This window comes from Fringilla coelebs (assembly GCF_963513975.1).
Source record: "Fringilla coelebs genome assembly, contig: SCAFFOLD_38, whole genome shotgun sequence".
NCBI classification, from domain to species: Eukaryota; Metazoa; Chordata; class Aves; order Passeriformes; family Fringillidae; genus Fringilla; species Fringilla coelebs.
The window spans coordinates 2,051,850-2,070,402 of record NW_028167583.1 but is presented as its reverse complement, the minus strand read 5'-3'; the positions used below and the strand labels follow the sequence as shown (position 1 = coordinate 2,070,402).

Below are 18,553 nucleotides of genomic sequence, written 5' to 3'. Positions count from 1 at the left end.
GAGGAGCTCTCAGAACTGCCTGAACTCCATCCCTGCACAACACTCAGAACTCACAGCAAGGAGATATCGCTGCTGGCTGAGTCCAAGAGATGCAAGAAAACAAAGTTGTACCAAGAGGGAGGTGCACAGGAATGTGTCCAGGTTTTGGTTCTCCCTGTTAATTGTTTTCTCAGTCTGGGCTGACAGAGCCCTCCTCAGAAGAAAACAGAGGGATCTCCTCGACAGAGCCTCAGCACTGGGGCACCTTCAGCCAAGGGAACTCCAGACAGCAAGGGACCTTTGTGGCCCTGGCTCCAGTGCTGCCTGCAGGGCTGGCTCTGTGCCCACACAGGAGCTGGGAGAGAACAGCTGCTCTGGAAGCTCTTCCAGCTGGGACACCCTGTGGCTCTCAAGGCTTTGGGCAGAGTTTGAGCTTTCTCCCCCCACATGCCCGGGTGCCGAAGGGCAGGTAGGTCAGAGCAGCACAGGTGAGTGCCCAGCCTGACAGAAGGAATTCCTGGGGCAAAGGCAAAGGGACAGAACACATGCTCAGGCCTTCAGCTCTACATTGGTTTCACTTGGCTCTGCTGGCACAGCCAGGCAAGGCACAACTGAAGCATCCCACAGTGTTCCCTACTGCACCAGGACAGCCCCAGCAACAGGAGCACGGCACAAAGGGCTGGGGAGGGGCTCTGCAGCTTCACAGCGCTGCTGGACAGCAGGGCCAGGGAGAGCAGGGATACCAGGGCACTTGCCAGCCTTAGCACAGCCCCAGGGGCTACTCACAGTATTTGGCTTCAGCCTTTCCCTCAGCAAAAGACGAGGTGTTGGTGTCTTCTGGAATCCAGACGCCATTTCCAGGGATGATGTCACAGATGGGTGACAATTCCTCAACACAACTGGAAGGAGCAACAATGGAACTCTGAAAATCCACAACCCAATTCATGGCACATTCAAGGCATATACTGGGGCTAAAAAATTTGATATGATTTGAAAGTAGCTAAGTGCTTGTTTGGCATAAGTAGCTGGTATTGTTAGGCCTCTAGTTGGACTTTATTTGAACTCTATGGCTGCCGTGTGCAATTCAAAGATGGATCGTACTGAAACCTGGAGCTCAAAAGCTGAATATTAAGAAGAGTTGGAACAGACAAAGCTGTAGCTTCAATATTAATTAAAAATAGCTGGAGTGGGCCTCCTCTTCTTTAGGCTAAACCACCCCTGCTCTCTCACCTGCTCCTCACAGGACTTGGGAGAGACTGGAAGGTTATGGCTAATGGCTTAAATCTTGGTATGAAGGAATTTTTGCCCATTCTGACAAAACTGAATAAAGAAGCTGCGACCACTGAAGCCCAGCCCTCTCTGAAAATGCCTCCTGACTGGAACCTGGGACTGGGAGTTAAGCCACCTAAAGGAACTTGAGACAAGATCAAGGTGACACCATTGTCCATTTAGCTCAGGTCTGGAGAGAAGTGAACAAGGCTAATTGAGAAAAATGTATCCACAACAAAGCCAAACCCTGCAGCTCTCCTGAAAATCAGCTCTGTCTGCCTTCAGGCTGGGCAAGGCATAGCCACAGACTCGTCTGCTGAGGCCAGGTTTGCACACAAACTTCCCATCAACAGAGGGAGGAGGAGGAAATTTTGGGGGTGTGGCGCAACCTCTGGTAGGGGGCAGTGGACACCCATCCTCCTTCAGACAAACGGGCTCAGCTCTAAAACCCCCCAGCCCCAGAAGGCCACAGCCAGGGCACATTCCCATGAGGGCCACCTGAGGGGGTGTCATAACCCATCCAAGACCTCCAAAGTGCCCCCAGACCTATTCCTGAGGCCTTGCACACCACAACAGCATGGCATGCAAAGGAACACAACAGATCTGAAAATCCACAACCCAATTCATGGCAGGCTCAAAAGGATATACTGGTGCTAAAGATTTCATATTATTTGAAAGTAGCACGAGACAGAGTCCAACTTGCCCCACCCCAAGAAGGTGCCTGTACATGCAAATGAACTGCTGCATGAGGAGAGTGGCATGATCACATCCTCTCTTTCCCTTTGGAATTCCCTTTCAGAGCACAGATGTGACAAAACCAGAAAGTACAACTTGAGCCCATCTTTACCTTCAAACGCAATTCAGGACTCCTCGCTGGCAGAGACCAATGCCCTGGCAGTTCAGGGCTGGCTGGCAGAGACAATCTCTGTGCACAAGTCACCTGGGGAATCGCTGGGTGCGGCCGTGGCAGAGCCCAGGCTGCCAACACCCAGCCCGGAGCGCTCTGCGCCAACTGAGGCAGCGGCGCCGTCACAGCCGCTGTGGCCGCGCTCGCGGTTCCCCGGCAACCGCGGCACCCGATTGTCGGGGCCGGGCCGGGCCGGGCCGGGGACGCCGGGCGGGCCTCGGTCCCCGCTCCTTCCAGCCCTGCTGCCCCCTCGGGCCCCGGGCGCAGGGCGAGGAATCCGCTCCGGGGCCCGCACCGTGACGGCCACAGCGGCAGCGCCCGATATCGCCGGGGCTCGGCCCCAGCCCCGGGCTGCTCCTGCACAAGGAAGGCGGCGCCGGGGGAACCCAGGCTCGGACACTTTGTGTTCAGCGCACAGAACAAGTGGGAATCAGCCACTGCAGGCACGAACAGGCACCTTCTCCTTCTTCCTAGGGACACACAAGGAGCAGAAGGCATTTCCTGCTGGAATGCTTTATCACCTCATCAGCAGACAGGAATTAGGACTCCAGAAGACTGACAGGATCACATCCTCGATTCCTCTTTGGCATTCTCTTTCAGAACACAGATGTGCTAAAAGGAAAAAAAAACAACAATATTGATCAACCTATATCTTCATATGAAATGCAAGACTGATTTTCAGTTGTATTCCCAGCATTGTAATAAAAACACATACTAGAATCAGAATTGTTGCAAGTTTCCTGCTTGCAGTAAACTCCAGATTTTAATATTCTTGCAGTAAACTCGAGATTTTAATACTTTTTCTGAGTTGATCTGGAATATATAGTTTTATATAGTCTAAAGAAATTAAGTTTTTTAAATTACTGCATGCAGCTTCATGCTGCTGAGCAATAGCACAGATTGAGTGTGTCTTCAGCAGAACTGGTTTGTCTTAGTAGAAATACTTAGACATGAAAACTTTCTGAGTTAACCAGAATTAAGAAAGTACTTTTGAAAAGGAGGGAAAAAAAAACCAACCCCATTAGTTTATGATGTTTCTAAGTCTACTGCTTTGTGCAGCCTAAGGAAGCTGTCATGGAATAAGGGAAGAGAGATCTTACAGCCATGTTAACCATAAGTGTGTGGAAAACCTTCACACAGAGTGCCTGCACGGCTGCTTTACAGACTTGGTGACAGAAGAGTAACACAGGATTGAACTAAGACAGACAAACATCCAATTCAAGTCAAATGACAAGTTATTTTCTTGTCAGATGGGGCCGCAGATTGTACGCTGATCACCATCCTGGGGGTTCAGGATGTCTTGCAGCATGGCTGAGCCATGAGACTTGTGGAGTAGAATTATGAAGAGGTGAAGCACAAACATTTCTTATGCACCTTTATTGCGTTACCAACTCAGTTTAAATCTCTGAAGTAGTCATTAGTGTCAAGAGCATATTCAACCACAAATTTATCTGGAATTTCAAAGCCTGCATCTGTAAGAAAATGCAGTTCTTTTTATACTTCAGTGGTGTAAGTAGCTCTGAAATGCACAGTTGGTTTTCAACACATACTTGAGCTTCGATAAATAGGCATCACCTCCTTCAGGGTGCTTTCTTAAGAATCTGAGCTGTACATTGATGACAGAGGCTACAATCTAAACCATTCTTTTCAGTCAGTAATATAATTAAGGTGTTAAGAGAATGATTTTTATGAAAAAAAATACTTGTTTCTAACCTAGTTATGAGGTAGTCCTCGGAGAGGAGACAAGAAGTGAGATTTTACTTGAGTGAAAGTAGATGAACTGTTATTCAGTAGGACTTTTCAGTTTGGAAACAAGTCAAGTTTAATAATGAATGTGGAGTCAAAACAAATGCCCTCCAGGGTCAAAGCAAAGCAAACACAGTTAAGGTTTGAGCTGTTTCCGCTATCTAAAGAGTTGAATTTGTATATCAAACAGCTAAACCTGCACTCAGGCCAACCAGGGGAAAAAAACAAGGTGGTCATGAAGTCTCAGGATAGCCTAGCTGGTCATTGGCTTTTTGTGTAGCTTCTCCTCATTGCTCTTGCCCTTCATTAAACTTATTTGCCAGCTGTCAGATGTGCTGCTTGAAGAGAAACTGCAGGACTGTTTTAGAAAGGACAGAAAAAAAAATGCCAGAAAAAGACGATACTTACAGTCTGCTCTGTTTCCTGGACTCTGATGTGTCCTTGTAAGGAGCAGGCTGTAAGGCAGAGCAGAGAAGGTTGGTTTTTAAAATGCCTTGGCCTAAGCTCCAGACTTCCGTTCTGCCACACCTTCCCATAAGTGTCAGAGGGGAAGGGATGGGAAGGGATGGGAAGGGATGGGAAGGGATGGGAAGGGATGGGAAGGGATGGGAAGGGATGGGAAGGGATGGGAAGGGATGGGAAGGGATGGGAAGGGATGGGAAGGGATGGGAAGGGATGGGAAGGGATGGGAAGGGATGGGAAGGGATGGGAAGGGATGGGATGGGAAGGGAAGGGAAGGGAAGGGAAGGGAAGGGAAGGGAAGGGAAGGGAAGGGAAGGGAAGGGAAGGGAAGGGAAGGGAAGGGAAGGGAAGGGAAGGGAAGGGAAGGGAAGGGAAGGGAAGGGAAGGGAAGGGAAGGGAAGGGAAGGGAAGGGAAGGGAAGGGAAGGGAAGGGAAGGGAAGGGAAGGGAAACAGCAAATTGCAGCAAATTAGGCAAGAACAACACACTAAAACCCTCAGTTAAAGGAATTTGCATTGATTTTCAAAGGAGATTGTTGCTTGAAATACAGACTTGACTTTAGTGGTTTCTGAAGAGTCTTTCTGTAAGTATTTATGAAAGCTTAAAAGATGGTGGTAAAGGCACCTATGTCAGGTCTATCCATTGCTCTCTGTATAGCACTGGTATTCTAGAGCCACACTGAACGAGTCAGTTTAGTATGGTTCATTTCTGGGCACTCTGGGATAAAATGGGGAATAGGATCTTTGGCAGCAGTCATCACTGATCACTCCAAGTTTCCATTAAGCTGGGTGGGAATTATTCACTGTTTCAAAGCCCAGCAATTGAAATCAGTGTTAAGTGGCTGGAAGTATGCAGTATCAAAATCTTAATAAAGAGGGATTTCCTGGAAAATACACAAGAACAGTTGCTTCCCTTTAAAAGCTGAAGATGCTAATTCATACCTTCCCATTTAGTGCAGACAGTTCCTCTCCAAGAAAAAATTTTTTTTTTTTTTTGCAGGAGTATCATTCTAGAAGGAGAAAAGAGAGATGGAAGTCATATAAAGCATGCCTCAAAGGGTTATCCTGTATTTATTTGAAAGGTGTGCTGCTCTTGCTTTTTGCAAGAGGAGGGAGTTGGAGCTCTGCCCTGGCTTTGGCATGTTGAGTGTTCTGCTGGATGTTTATTCCAGTGAATGTATAATATCCATCCTTTGGGGTAGATCAGTAAATCAGCTCCTACAGCTGTACAACCCTGAGCATTTCATGCATCCAAATATTAAAATTACAGGTTTGAATGTCCAGCAATTAAAAATTTATTCAACTCCTTTTTCTAGCTCATAGAATATCTGGGTTTACAACAAACTAGAATACTTCCTACAACACAGATGCCTCCATTCTCTGCACATCTGTAACTCTGGCTGATCTACAATTCTGATAAAAATTGCAGGTTGTAGTTTCACACAAATTCAACGTTTTTTCCTGGGTTTTCTGCTTACATTGAACTTATCTTAAGGATTTACTTTTGCTTTCTCCTTAAACTCTGGAAAGATGTGATTAGTTTTATCTTATTTAGTAAGTAGGCCAACCTGATCATGCTGTTTTTCAATTGAGTTTATTCTGTGTAAAATTACTTTTGCTTTCTTCCAGCAGTCTTGCAGACATCCTTTTCTGACTTGCACATCCAATTCTTCTGCATTGTTCACATTTAATGAGTTATCATATCATTTCACAGACAACTGTTCAGCTTTATAAAATATAAAACAACATTAATATTTAAAATTTTATCAACTAAATACAACATTTAAAAGGTATTTACTATATTTTAGTATGCTGAAGGACAGCCCCAATAATTTAATACAAAATAACAATTTTTATAAAACTTAGATTTATATATAAATGTAAACACACTTGAAATATAAGCTGCAGTTACAAGAGGTGAACTTGCAATTATAGTTCCTATAAACTATTTTCACAATGATGCTGTGAAAAGAAAAAGAAAAGTTTTTTCATTGAATTAACTCTGGGCTCTTCACCAGTATGAGTATCTGCTTTTTTAAAAAAACAGTTCCATATTAATGGACACTACAAATCTCCACACCTCCTCAGTCTTACACAAACATCTCAGTTGTGCTTGCAGCACAGAAATGGAGGTACATGTTTGTTTTTTCCTAATTAACAACTGCACACCCTCCATGCTCTAGAGATTAGAGGACAAGGTCTCTCTGTTTCATGGGAGGGATTGTACAGATAATTAACAAAAAAACTGAAATGGGGCCTAAAAATACATCCTACTTCAGAAAAAAAAAAATCAAGATTTCCTAAGATTGGAAATTAATGCAGACACAGTGATTTCAGGCTTGCTGATCTCCTGGTTTATTCTCTCCCTCTAGTGGTACATCCCCAGGAAGAAAGTATCCCCTGGGTATTAAATGACAATATTGAGATTTTTCACACAATTTAGAGATGGGAAAGCTTTTAAGAACTGGCCCTACATGGAGAGGTTTCACAAATGCATTTTTGCAACACGGTTGGAATTTTACTTCTCTTTTTTAGCCTAAGTCTTGATGACAAATAGGCAACTTTCTGTGCAGAAAACAAACATCTTTTGGACTATACAGAATTACAAAAAAAGCTACCACAGTAAAATCACTTGGGGAATCAGCAGAACACTGAGATGGAAACAATCCCTCTCCTTTTTAAAGCAGTAACAGCAAGCTTACTCATTTGTTTGCAGTTCTGCAGCACAAAAGGAGCAGCTTTGATGAGTTCCTCGTCCTGAGATTCTGTCAATACCTGAACCATGAGTGCCAGACCATTGCTCTGAAGCAGCTCACACTGGTTCTCTTCTAGAACAGGACATGGTAAGGAAAGCTTTGGTTTCAGCCCCACACACCTTCACCTTACAGTCATTTGAGGGGCTGCAAGTTTCTGTAGAAAGAGAGATTTTCATTCCAGACCCGAGCCTGCTGCAGTGACAGCAGGAGAGCTTCACATCCCACAGGATGATTTGACCAGAACTCAGATTGCTGTAAGAAAACTGAAGGATTGAGACCACTTATTCGATGGAGTTCCAAGAGCATTTAATTCTGGCCTTAAACATTTGAATAATGACTCCTGTATTTCTTCTCTTCCATCACCTGCTCTTGGAGTAGATATGCAACATTTCTGTGAGGCCTGGGATGCAGAAATATCAAACTCTCAAGGCTTATAATTAGCAAAATAAAATTAGTAGCTTAAGCCTGGTCTGGCCAATCAGCTCCTCCTCATTTCTTATGTCATTAGCTGAATTTTTATTGTGTTCTCATTCACATATGGAATCATAGAACTGGTAACTTGCTAAACATAGTTCTTTCTTCTGTAAACTTAATAAAAAAGGAAATATAAAATTTTAACATTTTTATTTTGACAGTGTTGACATTTTAAGAGAAACTTTTTTCTTTTGAAATAAGTTTTCAATAATTTTAAAATGTTTTTTCTTTTCAAAAGACATTTTTCATTAAGTCTTGTTTCACTAATTCTTCATGGAAAAATGTCTGTTAAAATAAATTTATGACGTATTGAGCTAATTATTGAACATGTTATTGGCACTCAGAGGAAGAAAATCAACCAGGATTTTTGAACATAAGGCCTTTTTCTTGTTTCTCTAAACATACATGAAAAAAAAACAGAAGTACAAATAAATTTCCCTTTCTCTTTGCTTGTGCTACCACAAAATACCAACTGAAGTGCTGTATTTGTACCAGACATGCTTGGGCAAGCCCTGAGGAACATGGCAAAAACATTTCAGGGCTACCAACTGCTTCTGTCTCTTGAAAGCAATGCTCTTAAATGGCTTTTACAAATATTCCCGGCCTTGTAAGCAGTGGATAGAAGCTGTATGTGCCCAGGACCATGAAAAGGGCACTCAAGACAACCCATCTGCTAGGTCTGGATTGTAGTAGCTTTCAGGTCTGGATTAATTATTCCCTGGGACACCTAAGCCCAGCTCTGAATTCTTGCATATTGAGTCTAGGTTTCAAAGCTCCTAAAGACACTTCCTGCTAACAAGCTTTAAAGATGGAACATTCTAGAAAACTTTTTGTCCAAATACTGACATTGTATTTAATAGAACTCTCTCTCATGTTCCAGTCTTGATGAAGTGGCACCACGGGAGGCGTCAGTGGATGAGAATTTAGGAGAAGCTGACAGACAGGAAAGAGAAAAAATAAAGCTTATCACAAACTTCAGTACAGTGTGCAATTGTTAGAATAATACTGATTTTTTTCTCCTGTGCTCAGTGTCTCATTGGACAGCAGCTTCAGCAGCTCTGACACAGTGGGATACTCTGCCAAGACAACACTCATGGCAGCTGTTTGTTAAAATAATTGGAAGGAAAAGAAAGTCAATCATGAGTGTACAGGAATTATCCAAGGATCAAATGGGTTTGGAGGGAACTGTGCAGAGCCCTCAGAGCCTTGGGCCTGCTCAGCTCTGCCCTGCTCCACCTTGAACAGCTCAGATTACCCCACCCCTCCTGTGCTGCTCCCAAATCCAGCCCTGCCCATCCTCCCAGCCTGTGCCCCACGGAGAGGAGGCAGAAGATCTGATAAATGAGGAGGGCTTTGCACTGTGCAGCTTCTGGAGATCCCTGCTGAGTTTCTCCATGTCTTTAATCAGCTCCAGCATGGAGCCAGAAAGAGCTGAATAAGCTCTGACACGCAGAGTATCTGCCATAAAAAGAGCAGGGGGCAAGCCCTTCCTGGCACTGGAAACACCACTGCCGGACCATCCACGCTGAGGCCCAGTCCTGTCACACCCAGCTGATCTGAAACTACCCTCACAACTAGTGCAGGCTGATGCTTTTCAACCTTTGGGAACTTCCATTTGAAGCTCTTATGGCAGAAGTGTGAGATACAGCAACCATGGCCACAGCACAGGCTCGTCAGGATCACAGGCTTCTGCAAACCTCCTGTGCAAAACACAAAACCTCATCAGGAGAGCAGTGCCCAGCCAACAAACCACAGCAGAGTGTGCTGTGCACAAACAACTTATTTGTTCAGCTCCACCTCTAAATGCCTAAGGCTTCCTAAAGCTACACAATTTATTATTCAGCCACAGGCCTAACTCCAGGATCCAAACTGACGGGTCAAATCCAGGCCCAGAGCTCAGCTTTACTTACCCAGCATGGGCTGGAGCATCTCACTTTTAATGTTCAGTGGGGTTTAAATTTCACTGCATTTATTTGAGCAACAATGGGACAGTAATCCACCTCAGATGAACTGAATCACTCCCTACTTACACCTCTGAGTTTTAAAAAGCACTGCTACATCCACTGGGATGTGTAGAACTTGACTGCCTTTCAGCATTCATTTCTGCAACTTTTCCACCAGCACAAGACTTTAAAAATTGCATTTTAAAACTACCACAGATCAAAAATGTCTTTCCACTCACAGTTAGTAGCAATACAGGCATCCAGAGTCTTTGTTACTACCACTGCAAGTTTCATGATGGAGTGACACAAACAGGAATCATGCAAAAGCTCAAGGAGAACTTTGGCTAATGTATCCAATCCTCCAATAGAAACAAAATATTTCTGCACATCAGCTCAGTGGAAAAAAGAAAAAATGTGATTTAAGCTACAGAGTTTGCAAATGATTTCAGCATTTCACCAAGTAAGTCCATCAGAGTTTTTCTGTGCATGTGTTAGTCATTACATTTCTTATACAACAGAAGCTGGATATACATTGATCTCAAGAAATGCAGTAACTGCATATAAAATAGTTACAGGAAAACATGACCCTGATATGTGCACACAAATGGCAAACATCATGCCTGAGTTCTACCTAAGTCATTGTTTTCAGTCACGTCATGAGGACTTTAATTTAGACACACTTTGAATCAGAACAGCTCTGAACAGTTTTACTGGCCCTATGAAATGTAAGCAGACTGTGGCTATTTGTGGACTTGAGCACAGCGTAGTGTAAGTAAAGATGGTGGAATACAGTGGTCAGAGTAAAAGTGGGAAGAACAGCAAATGACTTTGTAGGGATTGACAAGAAAGAAAAACCCATTGAGCTCTTGGATTAAGCTTTCTTTTATCAAATGCAAAGCTGTGTAAAGCTTGAGCTGCACTTACAGTTGTTTGCAACTGTGAGACCAAGAAATGAACAGATGGGACGAACTATCTCAGGCTCTGTGCAACTCTCCAGCCACTCTTTGGCACAGGGAAAAACCCAAGAGGAAATGTTTGTATTCTCTTCTGGAAAAGGAAAAACAAATTACCCCAAATCAAAATGCAATGAAATCAACTTCAGCTGAACGGTAAAAATGAAACCGAAGTGTGTACAGATTTGGAGAATATCTTGGAACTCCTTCCACAATTTTCAGAGCAACACATCCCGTTCTGGGGGCTGTTGACACAGACACAGAGAGTGCTGCACACTGAGGAGCAGAGCTGATAGCAGTGATCAGTGTTTTCAGCTGACAGATTCTTCTCAGACCTGGAGAGAGTTGTTCTCTTAGTGAAAATGCAAACAAGTCCCAAATAGTCAAGGAAACATAGCTGCTAACCAGTCTACTATTTGTCTGTTTGAATTGCAACCCTGTTCACCTGAACAACTGCAGCAGCAGGCTGATGCAGCCTGTGTCTCTGACATAGCTTTGCCCAGTTTCTAAAAGAGAACACACACAAGACTCCAGAGACAAATGCAACTGCAGACAAAATCTTAACAGCAAGCTGAATTTACATACATACATTCCCTTTTCTGAGCACATATCCTTCCCAGAAGGAAATACAAAATCAGATCAGCATGTTGGTAAATAACCTTTCTATGTCTCTCTCTTTCTAGACACTCTCAGAAACTATGGGTTTGCATTTGCAAACAATCTTTTTAGAACTAAACCACATTCTGCTGTTTAAGGAAATCCCAGTGAGCAATGACCTACTTTGACAATTCAGGTTCAGTTCCATGCAAACATTCATCTTTATAAATTCACTTCACCAAAACATTGCTTAGTGAATGTTCCAAATTTTGGACTGCAGATTGGCAAATAGAAAAGGAGTGTTGTTGTAACACGGAATAAAACCCAACTTACCGTTATTTGACACCAGTACTAAGATAACAAAAGTCATTCTTTTCAAGTTCACACCAGAATTCTTTATAATTAAAAATCAAATGAGGTCTTCAAACAATGCAGAAGTACACAAAGTCCGTTGACAAGACACTGAAAACAAAAAGTGACAACCATTAAGTCCTAAAGTAAGCTACTCATCATCCTAAATTATTAATTCTCACTTGTGGCCAGTATGTGGGGAGCAGAGACAGGGCAGGACTATGAAGTGCCTGAGGGCTTCCCCCTGCAGTGAGTTCTACACCCAGCAGGACCCTGGCAAGCTTTGGAACAACCCAGGAGTCATTGAACACTTGCTGCTGAGGGAGAGGGGGAGTGCACGTGTCTGGTAACTTAAAGACACCCTGTGTGCACAAGTCAGCAAGGCACTGATCAAATCTGGGCATTGACAGGGCAACTGGGGCACCCTCACTGCCCTTGCTCCAACTGACAATCTTGTCATCTCATTTGGTGAGACCAAAAGCAAATGGAGACAAAGCAGGAGCACAAGTAATGACAGGGCGCCATAGCGCACTCAGAAATACAAACAATGTTATTTTTATTACCATTGCTCTCTAGAATAATCCCCAATGTAAACAAAGCTGCTTCCTTTACCATGCAATGAGCACTCGACTTGGCAAGGTCATTTATAAACATCAAACCACCAATTTCTCCAAAGTATTCGCTCGCTTCACCTACAAGAGGAAAAAAGAACAGAAACTTTTGCTTCTGTTTCTCTGCAAAATGAAAGGCTTCTAAGATCTTCCAACATCTCAAGCCTTATGTCTTTTAGACATTTTTACAGTGCCACCAGTTTCTTGGCATATATGGTGAACAGAAATGACTGCATTGTTTCTAAGGAAAAGCCTTTCTTACTGTTTTGTTGGCAAATGGAATAGATAGTGACCAAAGCCTCCTGCTCAGACCGAGCGCAGTCCATCTGAGGTTTAAGGCATTCAAGCAGTAAGTTCTGATCTCTTTTCATATCTAGGAGCAAACACAAAAAACTTCATTAAAATTGTTATCTTTTCAATCTATTCATCTAGTCAGTATTAGAATAAACCTGTCAAAATGTAGTATCTACATGTATTTTTAAAAAGGAGGGGAAGTGAGCCAAAATGGAGCGACATCACTTCTATTCAGCCACAAACAACAAACTTAGAAACCTTTCTGTCCAGAGTTTGTCATTTGAGCATGATTACATTTGCAGACTAACAGCCTCTTTTTAATATTTCTGGCCTTTAATTACTAGTAATTCTTAGGAAGTCTGATGTAAACTACTACATATTAAATTCACAGTTGCAAGGTGCATTAAGTGTAAATAATACACAGCCATTAAAGTATTCAGAGTGCAAATAAAATTCGGAGTGCAGCTGAAAATCTGTGGAGTAGTAAGGAAAGAGTCCAAGAGCACAAGGCTGCTCCGTGGTACTGAGGTACAGGAGACATAAACCATGCAGCACAGCAGCAGACCCCACAGTCAGGTGGTTGGAGATGTAACACAAAATATTCTCTGGGCACCTACATACAACCCTAGGTGAGTAAACAGACTTGGAAAATCTGCTTCTTAGTCTTTGGGCTATCAAAGACTTAGTTGATAATTATTTCTAACAGTGACAGAAGGTATTGTTTACTGCAAACCCTTACAAGGTTTGAGGGTTCTTAAAGAAGATAAAATACAATAAAAATGTGGAAAAATATTAGCAAATTTTAAAAAAAAGTGACTTTGTGGTTGTGTGTTTTACTATGTGTGTGGGTTTGGCATTGGATTTACCCTTTGCATTTCCAATACAGTATCTGAAATTTGGCAACCAGGAAAAAGCATGTTTTCCCAACTGCTCACCACCCCACAACAGGCCTGTCACAGTGGTCTACTAAAACTTTGTAAAATTGATGCAGATTATAATGACAAATTATATTAGATTTCTTACCACACTGATTTATCTCCACCTTTTGAGTCTTCATTTTTGTTTTATCTCTGTTCTTGTTCTACAACAGCAAGGAAAAAGTTCTTTCAGTTCTGTTCAGATTAGCAGTGTTTATAATATATGCAGTATAAATGACATCATTTTTTTAAAATGCACTTTTCCCAGTTTTCTGCTTTTACTTTGTCATCTCACACACACAGTTTAATGTATTCTTCTATGGCAAAGTTTTCCTTTGGAAATACAGCATTTTATAATAGCCCTGCATTTGTAACTACCAGGTGATCATCTTTTGAGAGTGGACATTCTGCAGAAATCAGGTTGTTCCATGTTACCCCTGCGGGGCCCTGTCAGTAAAGAATATCCCCTGCTCCGTGTCACTGATCACAACAAAGCTGATCCAACTCTCCTTACAAGAGTGGCCAACTTTGCCATCAGCCAACAACTGGCACTAAGACCAAGTCATGTTCCTTAGGGGGTGAACACTCTAAAACACTCGGCCTCCTGCTGCTCAAGGAGCCACTAAAGCATCAGCATTGTTCTGGCAGCACTGATCAAACCAAGGGCAGTGAGCACAGAGACATGTTCCTTACAGTGAGAACTCACTGAAATTCACCAAAGACATTGCCACATTCCATGGACCACGTAACCCACAAAACCCCACTGCATTGCTTCTTCACAAACCCCACGGGGCAGCCTCTGAGAGCAGAGCAGCAGAGTGACATTCAGCTTTGGAGGCAGAAAGATGCTCCCTCCAACACGCCCCAAGTCCCAAACAGAGAAGGTTGATGCAAGCATCACAGCAACCTCTTATGATTTCTCCAAAAATTACTTTGCTCCAGGTAGAAACTTTAAATCAGTGGCAAATGCAGCTAAAGAATGGAATCCTTTTCCTTCTCCAAGTGGAGCAAAGGCTCAAAGCAGAATCACTGTCATCTTAATGAAGACAGCCAGCCCTGCTTTCTCTTGGGAGTTACTGATTGCCCCCATCCCTTTGCTGCTTCCCTTAGAGAGCGAGAATTGAGAGTTCATGTCCCTGCAGCCTTTCAGAAGAGATAACAGACATGCATTTCATTTTCCTGCAAATCCAACTCTGCCACAACAAGGAAAAGCTTGCCAGCCTTCCTCACCTCTTTTTGTCCTACTGCCACCACCCTGCCAGCCTAAGTAATAACATAACTCATCCAAACAAAAGGAAGGGTGTAAAAATGAGTTCGCTCTGGAGCTAACTGCTTTTCAGAAGAGTTTCATTTCATACATGTTTATACAATTATGCAATATAGGAAGCAACAAGGGGTTTAAAACTGGATGTATACAAGGACACATCTTGACCTTTACCTGCATCTTTTTGACTTTTGCAACCTACAGGAATTACACAAAATAGTATTTATAAGCCAGCCTACATTAATTAGATGCAAATAGCTCACCTCAGTTGTTGCATCACAGAGCAAGGTGGAAAGGCAAACAACTAGATTTGCTTCAACAAACAGCTGCCAAATGTTGCATATCAAACTCTTCTCCATCAGTTATGGAAAATAACCCAGTAACATCGCTTCAAACCTCAGAAACCACTCCTGGAGAAGTGCAGATCTGCCAACGTGTGTGCTCAGCAGCACTAGAGCACATGGCTGGCACGGTCAGTAGACCAGCCAGCCTGGGCAGGATTTACCCTTCGAAACCCAGGGAGCAAAGCCCAGAGGGGAGAAGTGCGGGTTGTTGGCGTCCTGTGCAAACCAAACCCCACAGCAGCAGCTGAGGCCGTGAGGACGCTGAGCTGTGGAACAGGACTCGGGGCTGTCCTGGCCTATTCCAGCTCCCTCGCACCCTCCTCCCTCAGATGGGCCGTGTGTGATTTACAGCTCATTATCAGAGCTCCACTCTGAAGTCTTAGCAAGCACCCCAGATCAGCCCAAATAGAAAAGGGAAAGAACATATCAAAATTTAAAACAAAGCGGGGGGAGGGGGGCTTGGAAGACAACAGTCTAAAGATGAAGCAGCAGCTGCATTCTTCTGTGGGAAGGCCGGGGAGTCCCGAGGGGGAAATGGGGCACGGCTCGGGGCTCGGGTACCTGTGATCCAGCGGCGCGGGTGGCTCCGGGCAGACCCCGAGGCGAGGCGGGTGCCCGCTGCCGAGCGCTGTCCGGCTGAGAGATGGGATCTGCGGGCTGAGAGATGGGATCTGCGGGATGAGGGGTGGGATCTGCGGTATGAGGGGTGGGATATGCGGGATGAGGGGTGGGATCTGCGGGCTGAGTGCTGGGATCTGCGGGCTGAGGGGTGGGATCTGCGGGCTGAGGGGTGGGATCTGCGGGCTGAAGGACAGCGGAGGCCCCGCCGGACTGAGGGCCGGGATCTCTCGGAGCTGAGGGCAGAGCCCGGCCCGGCCCCTCAGGAGACGCCGCAGCCGCAGCGCCGCCCCAGCGCCTCAGGGCGCGGCCGCCCTCGGAGTCGGGACAGCCCTGAGCCTTCCCCTCGGCCCGGCAGGAAGCACTTGGAATTGTAGAACCGCCGGGGGTGAAAGAGATCTTAAAGACCATCAGTTCAACATCAACCCAGCACTGACACTGCAAACCCTAAACCACTAAACCATTTGCCAGTGTCAGATCCAGAGGCCTCTTTAACACCTCCAGGGATGGCAACAGCACCCCCTCTCTGGCCAACCTATTCCCAGGCCTGAACTCCTGAACAGTGAAATTTTTTTTCTAAAGTCTAACCTGAATTTCCTCTCAACGTGAGGCCACTTCCTCTGGCTCTCAGTGCAGGCCCAGCAAAGAGAGCAGCCCCCCCTCAGTGCTCGCTCCTGTCAGGGAGTTGGAGAGAGCGGTGAGGTCCCTCCGGAGCCTCTTCTCCAGACTGAACAAACCCAGCTCCCCCAGCTACTCCTCATGGGGCATGTTTTCTAGAGCCTTCGTGAGCCTTGCTGCCCTTCTCTGGACACACTCAGCCCCTCAATGTCCTTTTTCTGAGGGGCCCAGAGCTGACACAGCACTCGAGCTGTGGCCTCAGCAGTGCCCAGCGCAGAGGGGCAGGCGCTGCCCTGGTCCCGCTGCCCACACTGCTGCTGATCCAGGCCAGGTGCCATTGGCCTCTTGCCCCCTTGGGCACACCTGGGCTCACACTGGGGCGGCTGGTGACCTGCAGCATGTGGCACTTGGCCTTGTGGAGCCTCACACCCTTGTCCTTGGCCCATTGATCGAGTCTGTCCAAGTCTCACTGCAGAGCCTTCCCGTCCTCCAGCAGATCCACGCTCCCCCCCAACTGGGCATCTGCAAATTTACTGAGGGTGCTCTCAATCCCCACCTCCAGATCATCAATAAAGATGTTAACCAGGACCAGCCCCAAAACTGAGCCCTGGAGAACACATTTCAGTGCAGCTCAGTTTGCGTATTCTGCAGTTGGAGGCTGTACTGTCCCCACAACAGAAAGAGCTGCCATCCCTTGGCATTGGCCACACACACGGGTGCAGGAAAAAAACCTTTTACTCGGTGAATCTGGCTGACAGAACTGAGCTTTCAGGCACACATTCCCTTTCCCTAATGACCCTGAACTCAAGAAAAGGTATTTCACCTTCCAGCTCTTTGCACCTTTGGATCCTCAGACCATCAGAGCTCCACCAGCCTCTCTCATCCTTCTGCGCCTTCTCCCCACTCAAGCTGAGGAGCAGCTTTGATAAGAAAAAATGCAGTTCTGCTGCCAAGGAGGTGAGCCAATTTGCAAATGCAACTTACCCTGCCAAAAACCGCTACTGCCTTTTTCTTTCAGAGGTGAGTCATCAGAAGTAATGAAAATGTGTTGCATTATAAACCAAAGAGGAAAAGAAATGAAAGCACTCAGAGAGGATTTGGCAAAGCCAAGAGATGCCAATGTGGCTTATCCTGTTGGCTGCTCAGTTATTGCAGACCTTTACTACTTTAGCATTTGTCTTGTTTGGAGATTGTGCTCAGATAATTCAGTGATGGGTACAAGAGAAATTTTAAAAATCATAGTTGATCGCAAAATAATACAGCTTAGGAAAATATAAATAGATCAGGAAGTATTTACATCAGGATGATGACAGTTACCACATAGAGACCAAAATAAGCCCTTTTAACCAAACTTCATTGATATCCTTGTTCCTCATGCCCTACTATCCATTTGTTTGGCGGATGTAGTATAATGTAAAAATACTGTTCAATAGCTTGTATTGTTTATACTTTCCAACACTTCTGTTGTGTTTTCTAAAAGCTCTGAGTATTTTTTAGTTTGAAAGAAAAATCTATTATTTTGGTAGTAACATTGCAGTTCTGTGTTTCCTTTTGGTACGCAGCTGAAGAAATACAGAAAAAAAAAAGAGCAGAAGAAATAGCAGAGGTGGATAGTAGATCACAAGGAGCATACTTACAGGAGATGAGGACATTACTACTGCCACTGCTTAAGAGCATCTCTCACAAAAAGCAGACTGGCTACACTGTCCCAACTCTGTCATTTCAACTCTCCATGACTTGCTTCTTGCTTTGCAAAGCTGAGCTGAGCCATTTTCACCTAATATGAATAACAACTAGTAATACACACTTACAGTTCTCTTGTATCACTGCAACAGCACGAGGTACCCTTAGAATTTTTTAGGGTAATTGCAATGCCGTCCCTGAATTTAAACAGGTTCAAGGTATTATTTGTAGTTTATTCTTGAAGGTAATTTGTAGCAAAAGTCAAAAAATTATTGCAGATGGTCAGTAACTGGACTGTTATGTGTATGGGATGCACAGTGTGATTTAAGTACTGCTCCATTCTGTGTGACTCCAGGCTTTGAGAAAGAGTAATCCCACTTGGCATTTGGCCTCCATTTGGTCTCAGTAATTATGGATCCAGAGTAACTTGTTAGAAGCTTGTGAAAAAATGTCTCTGACGTTTACAGCAGAGCTGAAGTGTATAGAAGGATGGGAATTCAATGAATAATTCAATGAATTACCAAGCTGTTTTGCCTTTTTGAAGCTCTTGGTTTTTTTGTGTTAAGTATTTACATGTATAATACAGGTGGCTCCTGTGTCTTGGTTTGGAAAGACAGGTGTTTGCTAAGGAAGGCAGGAGCCTTTCTTGAAATGGAAAAATGTAAACCCCTTCCTTCTGAATTGTTAAAAATTTGAAATTAAAGGGGGCTCTCAGGTAAAAATATGGGAGCATGAATAACAGTTCTTTATTAGGGAAGTGTCAGCGATG

At 44.4% G+C, this 18,553-nt stretch overlaps 1 pseudogene across 1 annotated transcript in view; it reads right to left on the bottom strand.

Moving 5' to 3' along the window:
• The window catches only part of LOC311165748, a 39,555-nt pseudogene extending 24,034 nt beyond the window's left edge, over positions 1 to 15,521 (bottom strand). Inside the window, exons 1-15 of the transcript in view lie at positions 15,427 to 15,521; positions 13,364 to 13,421; positions 12,309 to 12,419; positions 11,999 to 12,127; positions 11,418 to 11,546; positions 10,933 to 10,993; positions 10,701 to 10,837; positions 10,459 to 10,581; positions 9,774 to 9,926; positions 8,562 to 8,691; positions 7,064 to 7,189; positions 5,930 to 6,087; positions 5,360 to 5,371; positions 2,325 to 2,512; positions 766 to 878 (exon numbers count right to left, since the gene is read on the bottom strand). The product of the transcript in view is annotated as an uncharacterized misc_RNA (transcript). The remainder of the gene's footprint in view (positions 1 to 765; positions 879 to 2,324; positions 2,513 to 5,359; positions 5,372 to 5,929; positions 6,088 to 7,063; positions 7,190 to 8,561; positions 8,692 to 9,773; positions 9,927 to 10,458; positions 10,582 to 10,700; positions 10,838 to 10,932; positions 10,994 to 11,417; positions 11,547 to 11,998; positions 12,128 to 12,308; positions 12,420 to 13,363; positions 13,422 to 15,426) is intronic.
• Positions 15,522 to 18,553: the final 3,032 nt, after the last annotated feature.